Here is a 21,844-nt window from a genome sequence, read left to right on the forward strand (position 1 = left end):
CTGGAGGCTTCTATTTAGCCATCTTGTTCCACCTCCAGTATAAGTAGTTTACCAATCAAAATTGATCACTGTTTAGGTGTAAAACAAGTCGACTATTTGTAGCAGATCCTCATTCAGCCTGATGGCTTTATTACCATTTCTTACATTTCATCAATGCTTATGGCCCTGATAAAATAGGCCCAAGAGTCAAGTTACATTCTAGAGGTCAACAATTTAACTTAAAAATATATACTTCATCTAATCCTCTTTGGTTTGGTATGAGGAAGAGGTAGAAGATGAAACTACTCAGGAATGTTCACTGAAGAGACCATGGCTTTCTGCATTAGAATATATCTGCTTGTCACCTCTACTTTGCTAATACTAATATCGCAGGTTTAAAAGAAAGTAGGTCTACAGGGAAATCAAGCTGCTAGATCTTGCCAAAATGAAATATTCAACACTCTGCCTTCCCCCCTCTTTCCTTAACATTTTTCTAAGACTCTGTGAGACTAATATTAAAATTGCTGCAGATGTTAGAATTACTATTATTTAGAGCCATAAAAGCAATAGAATAAGCTAGAAATGATTTGGGGAAGAAATAGCAATCTTGGTAACTGTTGGAACTGCAGGCCAATAAACGGCACCCTCTCTTCCTTTATGATTAAGAACCAGTTGAGAAATATGCACAAGAGTCAGGAAAACACATATCAAAATAAGGGTTTTACTGACAATAGAGTTGAATTCGAAAAGGTAGATTAAAACTATGACTATAGGCTGGACACGGTGGCTCATGCCTGTAATCCCAGCACTATGGGAGGCTAAGGTGGGTGAATCACAATGTCAGGAGTTTCAGACCAGCCTGACCAACATGATAAAACCTCATCTCTACTAAAAATACAAAAATTAGCCGAGTGTGGTAGCAGGCATCTATAATACCAGCTAATTGGGAGGCTGAAGCAGTAGAATAGCTTAAATATGGGTGGCAGAGGTTGCAGTGAACTGAGATTATGCCACTGCACTCCAGCCTGGGTGATAGACTCTGTTTTAAAAAAAAAAAAAAAAAAAAAAAAGAAAGACTAATAGGGCTTCCCTATAGCACATTTTACTCAAAATTAAATTACTTACAAGTCACAGTGAGAACCACAGGCCATACTACCTATACCCTATTTGTCCCTCAAGGTTGGAAACTCTAAGAATGGATTGGATTATTCTAAACAAGAGGCCCAAGCCTGAACAAGAGGCCCAAACTTAAGGCTAGCTATGTTTCTGCACGTTCCTAATCTCATTTGTCAGACAAGCAATGTCTTTTCCTTTAGGAGGAGCAAGTGAGCTGGGTAGACAGAAGCATGAGAGCTACTTTCCCAGCGTTTCCAAGTACAGGAAAGGTCTGTTTCATTGGCCTGAAAAGGATGAAAATGGTTCTCTTAACAGTAAGCTTTTATGATGCTATATGGATTTTCCAGAGGGACTAGAAGTTGTCCAGTGTTATGTTGTAAGAACTAAAACTAGGTAATTTATTTATCAACTATACAAACAAAGTGAGACTTTATTTAAAGCTGATTTATGAGCCTTCCACTCAGGGCATAGAATCTTCTGCACTGGCCACTACAATAAAGTTACCTAAGAGAAACAACAAACAGTGAAGTTCTATACCAGTACCACCTTTATACTTTTTACTTTCCATTGAGCTTCATAATTTAGAAGGAAATATGACCTTAATAGTTTTAAAATGTTTTTTGGGCCTAAAACTAAGGCTTAGAAGTATTACTTTTCTTTTTTTTTTTTTGCCATTTGTATTCATATTCCTTTCTAGTTTTCAACTTTACAGACCCAAAGATACTCTAAGCAAAAGACGCTCCTTTGTCACTAATCTTCTCAAAGTGTATCTACTTCAGTCAGAGACCGGCCAGGCATGCTAGTGCATATCTGTAGTCACAGCTCCGCAGGAGGCTGAGGCAGGAGAATTACTTGAGCCAGGGAGTTCAACACTGCAATGAGCTATGATTGAGCCACTGCACTCCAGCCTGGTAGACAGAAGGAGACCTCATCTCTAACAATAAAGAGACTGGGCATGATGGCTCATGCCTGCCCAGTATTTTGGGAGGCCAAGGTGGGCAGATCGCTTGAGGTCAGGAGCTGGAGACCAGCCTGCCCAACATGGTGAAACCCTGTCTCTACTGAAAATACAAAAATTAGCCAAGCGTGGTAGTGCGTGTCTGTAAATCCAGCTGCTCTGGAGGCTGAGGCAAGAGAATTGCTTGAAACCAGGAAGCAGAGGTTGCAGTTAGCTGAAATTTTGCCACTGCACTCCAGCCTGGGTGAACAGAGTGAGATTCCCTCTCAAAAATAAATACAAATGAAATAAACCTCAGAGGTCATAGTGCTTTTAGACACTCCAGAGTTTCCTAATTTATAATTCTTACACTGAAAGCACAAAAGATACATATTGAGGATGGATAAACCTTCATTCTGTCCGCATCCTTTGGTGACTTCGTGGAGCAGTGAGTGGCCTATGCTCCTCCCCCCATCAGGAACAACCATTTTAGGACATTGTAATGGCAATAAATAATCTTCAATTGTGTTAAGCCACTGAAAGTTCGAAGTTTATCTGTTCTAGCAGATAACATTATCTTAATTAATACTCATGAGTATGAGAACTCATTTCTTAATGAGTCCCAAATCTCCCTCAGCACTAAAAGCAGGCAACAGCCTCCCATCATGGTTGGCACATAGAATAAAACTACTTGCTATTCCTGCTACATGGATATCGTTATCTTCCTGACCACAGACTGGGTATTATTCTGATCCTCTCTCCACCATTTAAAAGAATGTTAATACATTTCTTTTTAAATTGTTCAATTCACTGCAATAAATACTTAAGAACATAATCTATGAGCAAGTTACTCATTATGCCAATTAAAAAAAGAGGTTTCTCACCTTCACCTAGCTTTGACTTCCTACAATGTGAAAATTTGATGCTTTCTAGCTTTATTGTTTAAGGTAGGAGAAATGAGTTCAGTCAGGTTGTGAGGCAAGTAATACATACCAAATAACTGTTAAATGCTCTGCCTTTTACTTAATGATATGTCATATTTAAATACATAGATCTTTAAGAAATTTAATTTGTTCATCAAGTTGTATGTATCAAATATATACAGCTTTTTGTATGTCAATCATGCTTCAGTAAAGGAATTTAGAGTTTGTTATGATAAAAATGTTTTAAATACTACTCTTAAGAACTATTATAGGATTAATAGAGATAAATTTTTATCGCTCATATTATAGATACTGTGCTAAATCCTCTAAATGTTAACTTTTCCCCCCCCCCCATACAAAGTATTAACAATTTAGAAAAAGAGGAACCAAGGCTCAGAGTAGTTTAGCATTTATGCAGTCACATAGCTAAAGAGTGGTAGAGTCGAGACACCAAAATACAGTCATGTGCCTGCAGAGAATGAATTATTAATCACTGTTATATTACAGTGACAATTATAGCTACTAACTTATTTTTCAGATATTGTACTAAAGTTTTAATAGCCCTTATCTCATTTGATTATCACAACAACTTCTTGGTATAGGCACCATAATTATCATTTTACAGAAGAACTGAGTCAGAGATCTCACTCAAGGAAACATCAGGGTGGATTTCAGCACTAGCATTTGAAAATAGGCTGTCTGACTTAAGTTTCCTTCCCAAGTTTTTGAAAAAATTAAACTCTACAGAAAACTGCTAAGAATGACACAATAAACACCAATATAACATCATTTAGATTCACCAGTTGTAGCATTTTTCCATATTTGTAGAGCCTATATTGTTAGCCACTATAATTTTAGACTAGATTATTTGATCAGATTAAATGCTAGATAAATTTGTGGAAAATTTTATAAATATGGGAAGCTTTATGGATGTGTCTTAAGCTAGTTCTGAAAATTGGAGGATAAATGGTAACATAACGGTATTTTGAAAGTAGCAGACATTTAGCATAATTGTGTGGGTACAAGTGGGGGAAAGACTTGGGATGGGGAAAATCTATTGGGAACCAGATTATGAATGTCCGAAAGCCCAGAAAGGAATTCAGACTGATTGTCATAGAAACAGGGAGCCTCTGAAAGTGTTTTCATTAGGAAAAGTGGCAGCTAAGTACAGCATTTATAAACACTTATCTTCTCACTGTCTTTTTAAGAACTTCCATGAATTACCACTGCTGTGAGAGAAGATAACAGTTTTCTCCTTCTGTTTCAGAAGTTCAAGACTTAGTGCTTTAAAAATCAATAACCAGCAGAATTCTTGAAATGGCAGTATACAAAATGGCCCCTTGGAAAAACCAATATGATTATAAAAGAAGTAAAATGCATTTTGATCATTTCTTTACTCCCTTTTAGCGGCTTCACTTTGCTTTACTCAGCCTAGAACATTCAGGCTTGTTATCATGGAGATATCCCTATTGGTACAGCCTCCCAGAAGCACACTTTATCCCCTAGGATGTTCTTTTTCTCTCCAGCTGGTAATCTACCTGACCTGTACGCTGTCTTCTGAGGGCTCTCTGAAGTTACATTACCCAAACAAGGTAATCTGAAGAATTTCAGAGCCAGGCTATAAAACCGTAATGTAATGTAGGGGTGAATAGATTTGGGAGATAATAAGCTAAGATATAAACTGTTTAAATCTTACCACATAGGTGGCTGAAAATTGGACTTACGCTTTTGTTCATTACTAAACATGGCCACTGGTTTTAACAAATGGACAAGCTATGAGTACATTAGGCTATAATACAGAATCACTGAAAGTTTCAAAGTGACTGCATTCTAGAGGCGTGAATTCATGCTCACCGAGCAGAGTGGCTAGAAAAGGAAGGCCCTTTTACTATCTATATCAGGGAGTCATACTGCCTGTACTTCCCATGCTTGACAGAAATAATGAAGGGGAATATTTCAACACGAATATGCCAGCCATGTGTGTGATATGCCACTAACATTTCAAACATGATGCAAATACATGGCATCCCTGTCATCGTGACCTTGTAAATCCCTGTGGTTCCCAGCGTGGTGAGTTGTAAACAGTTAATGTTTCCAAGCTGGTAGTATTTTCTACTATTTCAAGGTCATTGGGAAAACATAAATACATATTTCTCAATATTAGGTTGAACCAACCTCATGCAGAGATCTAGAGGATAATGCTTTCCCCATACTAAGCCAAAACATTTGCATTTCTTACAGTTTCTTTATAGAGGCTTTATTTAAAGTTCATTTTGTTAACAAATTAACCTAGGGCAAGGTGAATGATTTTAGCTTTTGTAAGTGTAAATATTTCTTATTACTTGAAAGTTGATAGGATGTAAGAAGCTCTAATATTGAATCAAGAATAGCAAGAAATGAGCTATCTAGAACTTTTCTGCTGCTGAAGGATTTCAAATACCAGGCAATCTTGAGATTGAAGCAATGGTATGAAAGTATGATAGTCACTTCATAATTATATTGTCCTTCTGTCACATTCTCTTTGACTATACTTGATTTACTGAACTACTAAAAATGGTAGTGCTTAGATTCTACTACCACATACAATAAATAGCATTCTTAGACTAGTGATTCAGTGGTCACTGAGGAGTTTGCTTTGATACTAGATTTCAAAGAAAAATAAAATACTTGTAAACATCAATTGGCATAGAATTACTGTTCTAATTTTATTTGTGAAGTATTACCTATAGTTAGGTAAGCAGTAAGGGAGAAAACATGAATTTGTTCCTACTCTTATTACTGTTATTAATAACATTTTTATAGCAACTTTAGGTTCACAGAAAATTGATTGGAAAATACAGAAAATTCCCATATGCTACCTGTCCCCATGTATGGACAACTTCTCCCCGTATCAACATTCCACACCAGAGTGGTACTTGTATTGTAAATGCTGAACACATTAGCCCATTTTCATCACCCAAAGTTCATAGTTTACATGGGGTTCACTCTTGGTAGTATACCTTCTTTGAGTTTTGACAAAACTCATGTGTCAAAGTGTAGGCATTTGTTCAAGCCTTTTGTCCATTTTGTTTTTTTATTTTTAAGAATTCTTTGTATATTTTGGACAAATACACAAAAAACATTTTTACAACTGTCCTTTAGCAGATGTGTCTTTTGTAAATATTTTCTCCTAGTCCGTGTCTTCTCTTATTCTTTTGATGTTGTCTATCACAGAGCAAAGTCTTTAATAAAGTTCAGCTTATCAATGATTTCTTTAATAGATTGTGCTTTTCTGGTGTTATATGCCATCACCATACCCAAGGTCATTTCATTTACTCATATTATCTTTTAGGAATTTTACAGTTTTGTGTTTTATAGTTAGGTTTATGATTCCCTTTGAGTATACTTTTGTGAAGGGTGTAAAGTCGTGTATAAATTCAATTTTTTACATGTGGATGTTATTTTTCCAGAACCATTTATCAAAAAGATTAGCTTTGCTCCATGGTATTTTTTTTCCCCCTTTGTAAAAGATCAGTTGAATTGGTGTGGACCTGTCTGTGGGCCTTCTATTCTGTTCCATTAATTTATTTGTCTATTCTTTCATGTGGTGATGTCAGTCCTCTAATCTCATTCTGGCTATTCTGGCTCTTTCCAAAAAAATCTATAGAATAAGTTTGTTGATATCCAAAAAACAACTTGCTGGTGTTTTGGGATTGTGTTGAATTTATAAATCAACTTGGAGAAAACTGCCATCTTGACAATATTGATTATTCTGATACATGAACTCTCTCTCCATTTATGTAGTTTTTATTTGAAATATTTTATCAGAGTTTTGAAGTTTTTCTCATATCTGTACATTTTGTTTTATGCTGAAGTATTTCATTTTGAGGAAGGTGATAATATAAATTATAATGTGTTTTTAATTAAAAATTCCACATGTTCATCACTGGTATATAAGAAAGTGGTTGACTTTTTATATACTAACCTTATCTCCCAAAGTTTGCTATTATTTCTATCGGTTCCAGTAGTTTCATTCTTGACTTTTTCAGATTTTTGCATAGGCAATCATGTCCTCTATAAACAAAAAGTTTTATTTTTTTTTCCAATCTGTATACCTTTTATTTCCCTTTCTTGTCTTACTGCATTAGCTAAGAATTCCAGTACAATATCGAAGAGATGTGGTGAGAAGGGATTTTTCCCTTGCTTCTAATCTTAGCGGGAAAGCTTTCGTCTCTCAATATAAAGTATGATGCTAGCTCTAGGATTTCTTTTTTTTTTTTTTTTTTGGCAGAGATTCTTTATCGAAAGTTGGGAAAGTGTTCCCCTCTATTCCTAGTTTGCTGAGTTTTTATCATAAAGAATGTTAGATTTTATTAGATACTTTTTCTATGCCTATTGATATTATGCATTTTTTTTCACCTTTGGATGTGATGGGTTATATTAATTGATTTTTGAATATTAAATAACCTTTTATGCCTGGGATAAATCTCCATTGGTTGTGATATATAATTTTTTATATATGGTTGGATTAGATTTGCTAATATTTTGTTGAGTATTTTTGCATCTATGTTCATGAGCGATATTTATCACTTTTTTCATATTGTGTTTTGGTAATGTCTTTGTATGTTTCAGATATTAAGGTGATGCTGGCCTCAAAGAATGAGCTAGGGAGTATTTCCTCTCTTCTGTCTTTTGCAAGAAATTGTAGAGAATTTTTATAATCTCTTTTAAATAATTGGGAAATTTTGTCAATGAATTAATCTGGGCCTGGTGCTTCCTGTTTTGGGAAGTTATTTGTTCAATTTCCGAAATAGATACAGGCCTATTCATATTATCTATTTCTTTTTGGGTGAGTTTTGGTAGATAATATCTCTTAAAGAATTGGTCCATTTCATTTAAGTAATCAAATTTGTAGGCATAATATTTTTTATTTCTGTTTAGTATTTTTTAATTATCAAGGGGATTTATAATCCAGTCTTTGATTTATCATATTAGGTGTTTGTGTTTCTTTTTTTCCCCCCTTAGCTTGGCTAAAGACTTCCTGATTTTGCTGATCTTTTCAAAGAACTAGCTTTTTAAAAAAATTTTTTTTTGATTTTCTGTTTTCAATTTCAATAATTTCTGCTCTAATTTTTATTTCTTCTGCTTTGAATTTTTTTCTAATTTCCTAAGGTGGAAACTTAAAGGATAAATTTTTAGATCTTTCTCTTTTCTTAAAAATGTATTCAATGCTATAAATTTCCCTCTAAGAATTGCTTTCTTGAATCCCTCAAATCTTGACAAATTGAATTTCTATTTTTATTTTATAATTTTATATTTTTCTTTCTTTCATTTTGACCCATATTATTTAGATGTGTATTAAATCTCAAGTATTTTGAGCTTTTTCAGGTATCTGTTATTGATGTTTAGTTTAATTCCATTGTGGTCTGAAAGCAGAAAATGTATGATTTCTATTCTATTAAATTTGTTCATGTGTATTTTACAGTCCAGAATGTGATCTATCTTTATGAATGTTTCATATGAGCTTGAGAAGAATGTATATTTTACTGTTGTTGGATGAAGTAGTCTGTGGATGTCAAGTATATTCAGTTGATTGATGGCACTGTTGAGTTCAACTATGTCCTTACTAATTTTCTTACTGCTGGATCTGTTCATTTCTGATAGAAGTCTGTTAAAATCTTCAATTATAATAGTAAGTTTATTCATTTTTCTTTGCAGTTCTATTTTGCCGCATGTATTTTGATACCCTATTGTTAAGCACATACATGTATGGATTATGTCTTCTTGAGTTATTAACCTCTTTATTATTACTAAATGCCTCCCTTTATTCTTGATGATATTCTTTGCTCTGAAGTTCCTTCTGTCTGAAATTAATACAGCTACTTTCACTTTTGATTAGTGTTAGCATGGTATATCTTTGTCTATCCCTTAACTTGTAATCTATATGTATCTTTATATTCAAAGTTAGTTTCTTTTTTTAAAAAAAAAAACAGGATCTTGCTTTGTTGCCCAAGCTGTAGTGCAGTGACACATTCATAGCTCACTGCCACCTCAGTCTCCCAAGTTCAAGTGATCCTCCCACCTCAGCCTTCCAAGAAACTGAGACTACAGGGATGTGCCACCATGCCTGGCTAATTTTAAATTCTTTTTTATAGAGACAAGATCTCACTATGTTGCCCAGGCTGGTCTTTAACTCCTGAGTACAGGCAATCCTCCTGCCTCAACCTCCAAAAGTGCTGGGATTACAGGCATGAGCCACCATGCCTGGCCAGTTTGTTTTCTGATACACTGACAATCTCTTTTTTAATTGGTATATATATACCATTAATGTTTTTTTTTTTGACACTTAAAAAAAACTTTATTGAGGAATAACTGGTAAACAAAACCTTGCACATAATTAACGTATGTGCAGGCTTGATGAGGTTGAACATATGTATATACCTTGAACCTGTGTATACATATGATGAGTTTGAACATATGTATGTACCTGTGGCACAATCCCTACAGTCAAAGTACTAAATATATCCACTTGGAGCACTTGGAGGTGATGGATTTTTGGCTTTTTTTTTTGCATGTGTGTGTATGTGAAGGATGCTCTCTATTGTATCTTGGTACCTCAGCAAACACTTGCCTTGAACATTCCTATGTGTTCTGTTTTAGAAAGATATATTTCTCATTCCTTGGGAGTTTTAGGCCTTCTCTGAGTCTTTCGTGTCAGGCACCAAAAGCAGAGATAAGAAAAAGCTGAGAGATCAGCGCAAACCCAATTCAATTAGGGAACTTCCTCCTTTCTCAGCTCCCTCGCCTGATTAATTACCAAAGTTGAACATATGTTTCTGGAACATATTCTTCAAATCTGTTCCACCCTCTTTATCTAATTGTTATGGCCTTTCTTTTTTTTCTTTTCCCATTTATTTATTTTATTGCATTTTAGATTTTGGGGTACATGTGAAGAACATGCAAAATTGTTGCATAGGAACACACGTGGCAGTGTGATTTGCTGCCTTCCTCCCCATCACCTACATCTGGCATTTCTCCCCTTGCTATCTCTCCCCAGCTTCCCACCCCTCACCGTCCCTCCCCTATTTCCCCCCAACTGACCCCAGTGTGTAGTGCTCCCCTCCCTGTGTCCATGTGTTCTCATTGTTCAACGTCCACCTATGAGTAAGAACATGCGGCGTTTGATCTTCTGCTCTTCTGTCAGCTTGCTGAGAATGATGGTTTCCAGGTTCATCCATGTCCCTACAAAGGACCCAAACTCATCATTTTTGATGGCTGCATAATATTCTATGGTGTATATGTGCCACATTTTCCCTATCCAGTCTATCGTCGTTGGGCATTTGGGTTGGTTCCAGGTCTTTGCTATTGTAAACAGTGCTGCAATGAACATTCGTGTACACGTGTCCTTATAGTAGAACGATTTGTAATCCTTTGGATATATACCTAGTAATGGGATTGCTGGGTCAAATGGAATTTCTATTTCTATGTCCTTGAGGAATCGCCCACTGTCTTCCACAATGGTTGAACTAATTTACACTCCCACCAACAGTGCAAAAGTGTTCCTATTTCTCCACATCCTCTCCAGCATCGGTTGTCTCCAGATGTTTTAATGATCGCCATTCTAACTGGCGTGAGATGGTATCTCAATGTAGTTTTGATTTGCATTTCTCTGATGACCAGTGATGATGAGCATTTTTTCATATGTTTGTTGGCCTCACGTATGTCTTCTTTTGTAAAGTGTCTGTTCATATCCTTTGCCCACTTTTGAATGGGCTTGTTAGTTTTTTTCTTGTAAATCTGTTTTAGTTCTTTGTAAATTTTGGATATCAGCCCTTTGTCAGATGCATAAACTGCAAAAATTTTTTCCCAATCTGTTGGTTGCCGATTCACTCTAATGATTGTTTCGTTTGCTGTGCAGAAGCTGTGGAGTTTGATTAGGTCCCATTTGTCTATTTTGGCTTTTGTTGTCAATGCTTTTGGTGTTTTGGTCATGAAGTCCTTGCCTACACCTACATCCTGAATGGTGTTGCCTAGCTTTTCTTCTAGGGTTTTTATGGTGTTAGGTCTTATGTTTAAGTCTTTAATCCGTCTGGAGTTAATTTTAGTGTAAGGTGTCAGGAAAGGGTCCAGTTTCTGCTTTCTGCAAATGGCTAGCCAGCTTTCCCAACACCATTTATTGAACAGGGAATCCTTTCCCCATTGCTTGTTTTTGTCTGGTTTGTCAAAGGTCAGATGGTTGTAGATTTGTTGTGTTGCCTCCGAGACCTCTGTTCTGTTCCATTGGTCTATGTCTCTGTTTTGGTACCAGTACCATGCTGTTTTGATTACTGTAGCCTTGTAGTATAGTTTGAAGTCTGGTAGTGTGATGCCCCCCGCTTTGTTCTTTTTGCTTAGAATTGACTTGGCTATGCGGGCTCTCTTTTGGTTCCATATGAAGTTTAAGGTGGTTTTTTCCAGTTCTGCAAAGAAGGTCATTGGTAGCTTGATGGGGATAGCATTGAATCTGTAAATTACTTTGGGCAGTATGGCCATTTTCACAATATTGATTCTTCCTAACCATGAACATGGAATGTTTCTCCATCTGTTTGTGTCCTCTCTTATTTCATTGAGCAGTGGCTTGTAGTTCTCCTTGAAAAGGTCCTTTACATTCCTTGTTAGTTGTATTCCTAGGTATTTTATTCTCTTTGTGGCAATTGTGAATGGAAGTTTGTTCTTGATTTGGCTCTCTTTAAGTCTGTTATTGGTGTATAGGAATGCATGTGATTTTTGCACATTGATTTTGTATCCTGAGACTTTGCTGAACTTGCTTATCAGTTTCAGGAGGTTTGGGGCTGAGACGATGGGGTCTTCTAGATATACAATCATGTCGTCTGCAAATAGAGACAATTTGACTTCCTCCTTTCCTATTTGAATGCCCTTTATTTCTTTTTCTTGCCTGATTGCTCTGGCTAGAACTTCTAATACTATATTGAATAGCAATGGTGAGAGTGGGCATCCTTGTCTGGTGCCACATTTCAAGGGGAATGCTTCCAGTTTTTGCCCATTCAGTATGATATTGGCTGTTGGTTTGTCATAAATAGCTTTTATTATTTTGAGATACGTTCCATCGATACCTAGCTTATTGAGTGTTTTTAGCATAAAGGGCTGTTGAATTTTGTCAAAGGCCTTCTCTGCATCAATTGAGATAATCATGTGGTTTTTGTCATTGGTTCTGTTTATGTGGTGAATTATGTTTATAGAGTTGCGTATGTTGAACCAGCCTTGCATCCCTGGGATGAAGCCTACTTGATCATGGTGGATAAGCTTTTTGATGTGCTGTTGCAATCGGCTTGTCAGTATTTTATTGAAGATTTTTGCATCTATGTTCATCATGGATATTGGCCTGAAGTTTTCTTTTCTTGTTGAGTCTCTGCCGGGTTTTGGAATCAGGATGATGTTGGTCTCATAAAATGATTTGGGAAGAATTCCCTCTTTTTGTATTGTTTGGAATAGTTTCAGAAGAAATTGTACCAGCTCCTCTTTGTATGTCTGGTAGAATTCAGCTGTGAACCCATCTGGACCTGGGCTTTTTTTGGGTGGTAAGCTCTTAATTGCTGCCTCAACTTCAGACCTTGTTATGGGTGTGTTCAGGGTTTCGGCTTCTTCCTGGTTTAGGCTTGGCAGGAGGCAAGTGTCCAGGAATTTATCCATTTCTTCCAGGTTTATTAGTTTGTGTGCATAGAGTTGTTTGTAATAATCTCTGATGATGGTTTGAATTTCTGTGGAATCTGTGGTGATATCCCCTTTATCGTTTTTTATTGCATCAATTTGGTTATTCTCTCTTTTCTTTTTTATTAATCTGGATAGTGGTGTGTCTATTTTATTGATCTTTTCAAAAAACCAGCTCCTGGATTTATTGATTTTTTTGAAGGGTTTTTTGTGTCTCTATCTCCTTCAGTTCTGCTCTGATCTTAGCTATTTCTTGTCTTCTGCTAGACTTTGAGTTTTTTTGATCTTGCTCCTCTAGCTCTTTCAATTCTGATGATAGGGTGTTAATTTTTGATCTCTCCTTGCTTCTCATGTGGGCACTTATTGCTATATATTTTCCTCTAGAGACTGCTTTAAATGTGTCCCAGAGATTCTGGTATGTTGTGTCTTCATTCTCATTGGTTTCGAAGAACATCTTTATTTCTGCCTTCATTTCATTGTTTATCCAGTCAACATTCAGGAGCAAGTTGTTCAGTTTCCATGAAGCTGTGCGGTTCTGAGTTAGTTTTTGAATTCTGAATTCTAACTTGATTGCACTGTGGTCTGAGAGACTGTTTGTTACAATTTCCGTTCTTTTGCATTTGCTGAGGAGTGATTTACTCCCAAGTATGTGGTCAATTTTAGAGTAGGTGTGATGTGGTGCTGAGAAGAATGTGTATTCTGTGGATTTGGGGTGGAGAGTTCTGTAGATGTCTATTAGGTTTGCTTGGTCCAGGTCTGAGTTCAAGTCCTGGATATCCTTGTTAATTTTCTGTCTGGTTGATCTGTCTAATGTTGACAATGGGGTGTTAAAGTCTCCCACTATTATTGTGTGGGAGTCTAAGTCTCTTTGTAGGTCATTAAGAACTTGCCTTATGTATCTGGGTGCTCCTGTATTGGGTGCATATATATTTAGGATCGTTAGCTCTTCTTGTTGCATTGATCCTTTTACCATTATGTAATGTCCCTCTTTGTCTCTTATGATCTTTGTTGCTTTAAAGTCTAATTTATCAGAGATGAGAATTGCAACTCCTGCTTTTTTTTGCTCTCCATTTGCTTGGTAAATCTTCCTCCATCCCTTTATTTTGAGCCTTTGTGTATCCTTGCATGTGAGATGGGTTTCCTGGATACAGCTCACTGATGGGTTTTGTCTTTTTATCCAATTTGCCAGTCTGTATCTTTTGATTGGGGCATTTAGTCCATTTACATTTAGGGTTAATATTGTTATGTGTGAATTTGATACTGCCATTTTGGTGCTAGCTGGCTGTTTTGCCCTTTAGTTGAGCTGGTACTTGTTGTTCCTTTATATGTGTAGAGCCTCTTTCAGGAGCTCTTGTAGAGCTGGCCTGGTGGTGACGAAATCTCTGAGTACTTGCATGTTCCCAAAGGATTTTATTTTTCCTTCACTTATGAAGCTTAGTTTGGCTGGATAGGAGATTCTGGGTTGAAAATTCTTTTCTTTAAGGATGTCGAATATTGGCCCCCATTCTCTTCTGGCTTGTAGGGTTTCTGCTGAGAGATCTGCTGTGAGTCTGATGGGCTTCCCTTTATGGGTAACCCGACCTTTCTCTCTGGCTGCCCTTAGTATTTTCTCCATCATTTTGACCCTGGTGAATCTGACGATTATGTCCCTTGGGGTTGCTCTTCTTGACGAATATCTTTGTGGTGTTCTCTGTATTTCCTGGACTTGAGTGTTTGCCTGCCTTGCTAGGTTGGGGAAGTTTTCCTGGATAATATCCTGAAGAGTATTTTCCAGCTTGGATTCATTCTCTTCGTCGCATTCGGGTACGCCTATCAGACGTAGATTAGGTCTTGTCATATAGTCCCACATTTCTTGGAAACTTTGTTCATTCCTTTTTACCCTTTTTTCTCCAGTCTTGCCTTCCTGTTTTATTTCATTGAGTTGATCTTCGACCTCTGATATCCTTTCTTCTGCTTGGTCCATTCGGCTGTTGATAGTTGTGCATGCTTCACGAAGTTCTCGTGTTGCGTTTTTCAGCTCCATCAATTCACTTATATTCCTTTCTATTTTGTCCATTCTTGTTAGCATTTCGTCCAATCTTTTTTCAAGGTTCTTAGTTTCTTTGCATTTGGTTAGAACATGTTCTTTAAGTTCACAGAAGTTTCTTACTACCCACCTTCTGAAGTCTGATTCTGTCATTTCATCACACTCGTTCTTCATCCAACCTTGTTCCCTTGCTGGTGAGGAGTTGTGATCCCTTTTAGGAGGAGAGGTGTTCTGGTTTCGGGTGTTTTCATCCTTTTTGCGCTGGTTTCTTCCCATCTTTAAGGATTTATCCACCTGTCGACTTTGTAGTTGCTGGCTTTCAGATTGGGTCTCAAATCTTTCAGATTGACGTTCTGTTTGTTGATGATGAGGTTATTTCTGTTTCTTGGTTTTCCTTCTTATAGTCTGGCCCCTCTGCTGTAGGTCTGCTGAGGTTCACTCCAGGCCCTGCTTGCCTGGGGTTCACCTGCAGCAGCTGCTGAACAGTAAGGGTTGTTACCAGTTTTCTTCTTCTGCTATCTTTGTCCCAGAAGGATACCCGCCTAGTGTCAATCTGATCTCTCTTTTATGAGGTGTCTTTTTGGATATATAGGGGTCAGGGAGCTGCTTGAGAAGACGGTCTCTTCTTTATAGGAGCTCAAATGGTGAGCTGCGAGCTCTGTTGTTGTTCATTCAGAGCTGCTGGGCAGGTACTTTTAGGTCTGCTGCAGCAGAACTCATAAACTGCTTTTTGTTCCCAGGTGCTCTGTCGCAGGGATTTAGGGCTTTATTTATGAGTTTCCGTTATGCTGCCGCCTTCTTTTTTTTTTTTTTTTTTTTCCTTCAGACCTGCCCAGCCCAGCAAGGAGGCAGCCTAGTTACTGTCGGCCTATAGCAGCTTTGCTGAGCTGCTGTGGGCTCAGCCCCGCTGCCGAGTGAAATTCCCTGCAGTCCTGTTTATATGGGTGTAGTTAGAACTGCTTTGGTGATGGTGGCCCGCCTCTGTTGGGGCGGAGTCTCTGCTGTGGCAGGTTGCCTTGGCAATGGCAGGCTGCCTCAGCAATGGCGGGTTGCCTTGGCAACGGCGGGCTGCCTAGGTAATGGCGGACGCCCCTCCCCCACAGAGCTGTACCGTCCCGGGTTCAGCTGTGCTTACTGTGAAACTCTCAATCCAGAGTTTCTGGTTGCTGTTCTTTTGTGGGGGTGGGACCAGCCGAGCCTGATCGCCTGGCTCCCTGCCTCAGAGCCTTTTTTAAGTTGGTGTTCCAGTCGCCTGTTGGAGAGGCGCCGGGGTCTGTTTGTTTTCCCCTGCGGCCACTCACTGCGCTGGCTTAAACAGGGGCACTGAGGTTTGTGGCGCTTTTTTTTTTTTTTGCCCTGGAATCTACTGTCCTGGTTCTCTGCTCAGTCCCCTTTTTGAACCGGCGTATGGGTGACTTCCCATGGCTCCAATCGCCAACCAAAAGGGCCCCCAGACCAGTGTATTTTGTACGGAGAACCGGGGCTCCGGGGCGCCGACAAAGCAGCCGCACGGGGCAAAGCAGCGGCGCTGGCCGGCACAGCCGCGCTGGCCGAAACAGCCGCGCTGGCGACCGTGTAGCTCCTCCGCCCGGGAATTTCCTAGTCTGTGGGCAATAAAAACGCGGCGTCCACTCACCCTCTGTGCTTTCACTGGGAGCTGCAATCCTGAGCTGTTCCTAAATGGCCATCTCCTGTTATCACCATTAATGTTTAAAATTATTTTGATACCATTGAATTAATATATATAATATTTGTTACTCTATTTGTTGCCCTTCTTTGTTACTATTCTTATACTTTTTCTGCCTTTTGTAGCTTGAGCATTATACATTATTCCATTTACCCTCTTAATGTATCAATTATACTTTTTAAATATTTTTAGTGATTTACCTAGAGTTTGCAAAATACATTTACAGGTAATTCCAGTTTATTTTCAACTAACACTGTCTCACTTCACAATTAGTGCAAGTACCTTGTAATAAAAAAATTTAATTTATCCTTCTTGTTATTTGTATATTGCTGTCATTCATTTCACTTGTACACAATCATACAAACACACACACATGGGGACTCCAAAAACTTTGTGGAAAATGGAACTAAAAGATTAAAAAATGTTATTTCTCAACAAAAACTCCATTAAGCTGAAGACACTTTCATAACTGATACCGGCCATTCAGTTCATCCTGAAAGAACTGAGCATCCTGGCAATTTAACCAGATCAATGCAATCCTTTTTGTACCTTGTTAACTGAAGAAAAAAATGAGTGTCCTTTAAAGATTTTTTTAAGATTAGAGAACAAAAAGTCAGAAGGAGCCAAGTCTGAAATGTATGGTGATTGCCTGATGAATTTCCACAGAAACTCACAAAAGGTCCTCATCTGATGAGAGGAATGACCAATAGCATTGTCATGGTGGAGAAAACCTGTCTGGCAAAATTTTTTGGGCATTTGTATGCCAAAGCTTTTACTAACTTTCTCAGAATACTCTCATAATAAGTAGGTGTTACGATTTTTGGGCCCTCCAGAAGGTCAACAAACAAAATGTCCTGAACATCCCTAAAATTTATTGTCATGACCTTTGCTCTTGACTGGTTTTCTTTTGCTTTGACTGAACCACTTTTACCTCTTGGTAGCCCTTACTTTGATTGTGTTTGTCATCAGGATTGTACTGGAAAACCCATATTTTATCTACTGTTGTGATTCTTTGCAGAAATGTTTCAGGATCTTGATCCCACTTGTTAAAAATTTTCATTGAAAGCTCTACTCTTTTCTACAGCAGATATGGGCACAGCAGTTTTGGGATTGATTGAGTGGAAAGTTTGCTCAAATTTAATTTTTTAGAGTTGAACCAATCAAGATATTTGTAGTGTTGGCTCTTGTTTCTGCTGCTAATCATCTATTCTCTTCAATGATAGCATGAAAAAGATTATTTTTTTTCCTGGAAAATTGGGATGATTTGCTGCTGCAAGCTTCATCTTCCAAGTTGCTGTTCCTTCTTAAAATGCATTATCCATTTGTAAACTGCTGATTTATTTGGGGCACTGGTCTCATAAGCTTTTCATAAAGGATCAGTGATTTCACCATTTATTTCACCCAAGCTTCACCATAAATTTGATATTTGTTCTTGCTTCAGTTTATCAAATTATGTATTTTTTTTCTCAGTGCCTTTAAGTAGATCCTGTTCAGTCATACTATAGCAAGTTAAAATGAGTTTATTTTAGTGCAAACAATTTTGAAATTTATTTTGATAAACATTTTTGATGAAATCTTTGGAAAAACCCCTCATATATATTTATACATTGATACATATATACACATATATATATACATTGTTGCTATTTTGAATTTATCTGTTAGATCAAATAAAAATAAAGTTTTTATCTTTTATTCATTATTCAATGATTTTCATTTATTTATGTAGATCTGATTTTGGCTTATTAATTTCCGTATCTCTGAAAAACTTTAACATTTCTTACAAAGTATGTCTATTGGTAACAAATTGCCTTAATTTTTGTCTGAAAAAGTCTTAATTTCTCCTTCAATTTTAAAGGATAATTTTGCTGAGTGCAGAATTTTAGTTTGGTGTTTTTTTGTTTGTTTTTTTCTCTCAACATTTCAAATATTTCACATCACTCCTTTTGCCTCAGAGAAGTTGGCTTTAATCCTGATTTTTCTCTTTTTAGGTAGGGTATTTTTTCCCTCTGGATTCTTCTAGTGTGTATATATATACACATAATTTTTTTTTCTGAAATTTGAATATGATAGTCCTAGGCATGGGTGTTGTTTGGGGCATTTATTCTGCTTGGTGTTCTCTGAGCTTTCTGGACCTGTGCTTTGGTGTCCGACATTGATTTCAGGGATATCTTCAGTTGTTACTGTTTCAAATACTGCTTTTGGCCCTTTCTCTTTCTTCTAGTATTTCTATTATGTGTATATTATACCTTTTGTAGCTGTCCTCATTTCTTGGATATTGTATTATGGTCTTTTTTTTTTTAATTTTATTTTTTTTTCAGTGTGTGTTCTCTCTGCTTTTCAGTTTCAGAAGTTTCTGTGATTATATCCTGAGGCTCAGAGAGTCTTTCCTCAGCTGTGTCCATTTTAGTAATGAGTCCATCAAATGTATTCTTCATTTCTGTTATAATGGCTTAATTCTGTTCAATGTCTTTTTGATCATTTAAAAACATATTTCTTAGATTTTCCATCTCTGCTGAAGTTATCCATCTGTTTTGCATATTGCCCACTTTTTCCATTAAAGCCCTCAGCATGGTAATCATAATTTGTTTTAATTCCTGGTCTGATAATTCCAACATTTACTGCCATATCTGACTTTGGTTCTGATGTTTGTTCAATCACTTAAAACTGTTGAAAGGTGATATAATGTGCTGGGTAAAAGAAACTGTGGTAATCAGGCTTTTAGCAATGTAAGAGGAAGGGAAATATTCTATAAATCTATGATTAGGTTTCCATCTGTTGGTTAATTTGTGCTCCTGAATGATGAACTTTATCAATGCTTCTCAGTTTTTCCCTGCAGCATGTGCGATAGGATGGATAGAGGAGGATACAGTTGGCTATTTCCCTTCCCCTAGTTAGGTTAGGCTTGGTAAAATAGTTTCTCCTGAGGGTAAGCCCTGTTAAGAACAAAATACTCTATACATATTTTTAAATGGTTCATTTTCCCTTCCTTCTCCTGGAAGCAAGAGAGGATTTTTTGATACTCTCTGTCAGAACCTGGTAGAACTCCTGGAGGTGATGCTCATAAAAATGTGGGAGCTCCCTGGTGACTGGGAACCCCTGAAATTTTTAACTTTCAGATGTGTCCTCTCTGAGCTTCCACCAATTTGTAAATTAGAGTTCAGGTTTTCCCACTCTAGGATTGGCTCCTGCTGAGGTTTCTGCTCATAACTCTCTGTTCTGGGAGGTTATGATTCTCTGAATCTGACTGCTGCTCTCCAATTTTGGGGCCAACAGTTTGTTCAGTAATCTCATTTCTTTGATACATCCAAGAAGAAATGTTATATTTTTTTTTCATTTTTTTTTTCTTGTTAAACTGGAGTGGAAACTTCTAATCTTCTTATAAACCAGACTGGAAACCAGAAGTCAAAACATGGATTGTTGGAAGAACATACAGTGTCATTCTAATGATATGGAGATTTGGAGAACCCGGAAACATTTTTAGAAAAAATATATTCAATTAAAAGACTAGTTAAAAAGAAAATGCACTGTTATTATCTTTCACTCTACCTTTTACAAACATTGAAGCCTCACAGATGAAAACATAGAATGAAGGTGACCTTTGGTGGGGTGTCTGCAGCATCACTCCAATTAGGAGGGCAAAAAGTCAACATACCAGTTTCTTTTCACTTTCCATAAAAGAAGCTTAAAGGAAAAGATACGTATGTTTGTATATGTGCGCACGCGTATGTATGTTTAAATTCTCTATTCTCATTGTCATATTTCAGCAGTAAAATTTTAACATACTTTCAGGTTCTTTTAAAAAGCATGCACTTAGATACAAAACATTATCCTAATTTCTAGTTTGAGCAGTTCCATTTGCAAAGAGCAAAACTAACTATAACAAGTATGTAATTTCATGGTGTCTTATATAAGTGGTCATATTGTGTGAGGAGAAAATGCCAATGAGGCATAGCTAAAGGTCACCTGTTTTATGAACCAGATTCTGACTCATGGTTTTACCTTTACTTTTCTTTTGCCTTTTTTTGTAGGTTATACTTTAATTAGCATAGAGATTGTCTAACAATTGTTATAGTATTTCAGGTTCAAATGATTTCTTATCCAATGTGTTTCTTTGTCCAGGATTAAAAGCAGCTAAGTTCTTAAGCTCTTGGAATGAGAGAGAAAGGGAGAGAAAGAGAAAGATATGGGGAAATGGCTCAAGTGAAAGAAAATTTATGTCTATTATGTTAGGTTCTCTGGCGCTAGCATCCTGTTGAGTTAGGAAGGTTTCTCAGAGTAAAGGAAATGAATCCTGTGTTTCAGAATTAGAGTTGCTACCATATTTTCTCGCGTGATTTTTATTTTACCTGTTAATTTAACTACGTTTAATACTTCTCTATTCCTGACTCTGTTGGTAATAGAACATGAATGTCACATAAGCAAAATAATAGTTTAAGTCTTTCTAAATGATGTTAGTAATGATACTCTAGGCCATCCTTGAATCTCCACTTCCTTTTCCCTCTCTAGATTTTTTTAGTGCCACAGGACCTGTGCTCTAATGATTTTTAAAAAGACTATATTTTGCAGCCTCTTGTCATGTGAAAATACTCCAAAATTCATTTACCCATAAAGACAACTGCAGCATAGCATAGTGTCTTCATGGGATCCTGCAAGCTAGGTATGAGATGAACTTATACTAGTTAAGAGCCTTCTATATGCTGATGAATGGGCTATTTTATGCAACCATCACCATTTCCCTATGAAGTAAGCATTATTATTGTTTTAAAGATTAAGAAGCAAAAATCATTAAGAACAAGGACACTGACTGATGACATGGCTTCAGTCACCAAGCCCAAGCTTTTAGAAAAAACCTAAAGCTGTGTTGAGTTTTTTTTCCTACTATACTACCCAGCCTAAATGTGTTGATGCTTGTAGGTCCCACGAGATAATGTACACACAAGTATCTATAAATTACTAAATATTAGCAAACTGTATATTAGTGCTCTGTTAATTTTTCTGTTTTGTACAACATGGAGGAAATGGAAGTAAAAAATTTAATAAATTAATTTAAAATTTACCTGGCCTGTGAAGAGAGATAAGTATACTCACAACTCAACTCAAGAAATGACACATTTCATAGACCATGGAAGCCTCACCCCATCACATGTACTTCTCTGATGAACTTTATATAGCCTCTCGCCTTCTTTCTTTCATCTTCCTGTGGAAGGAAACACTGTCCTGAATTTGGGATTTATCATCCCCATTTATTTCTCTAGTCTCTAAAAAAAATACATGCTAGTATTTCGGGTTTTACTTTTTTTTCCAGTCTCTATAAACATTTTATCATGCTTTTTATTACAGTCATATAGCTTGCTCTTTTTGCTCAACTTTGTTTTTTAGATTCATATATATTGGTAAGTATACTTTCTAGATTTTAGAGTGAAACATCTAAAACCTTCTGAAGTGTTGATAATAAAAATAATAGTTTGATCTTATGAGCTAGGAAC

At 36.9% G+C, this 21,844-nt stretch overlaps 1 long non-coding RNA gene across 1 annotated transcript in view; it reads right to left on the minus strand.

Annotated features, from left to right (window-relative positions):
* Positions 1 to 21,549, minus strand: part of LOC116526333 — a 69,712-nt gene extending 48,163 nt beyond the window's left edge. The window contains exon 1 of the long non-coding RNA XR_004258100.1: positions 21,494 to 21,549. This is a non-coding gene — a long non-coding RNA (uncharacterized LOC116526333). The remainder of the gene's footprint in view (positions 1 to 21,493) is intronic.
* Positions 21,550 to 21,844: the final 295 nt, after the last annotated feature.

Source organism: Sapajus apella, unplaced genomic scaffold (assembly GCF_009761245.1).
Source record: "Sapajus apella isolate SASKATOON/1434 unplaced genomic scaffold, GSC_monkey_1.0 scaffold50, whole genome shotgun sequence".
NCBI lineage: Eukaryota > Metazoa > Chordata > Mammalia > Primates > Cebidae > Sapajus > Sapajus apella.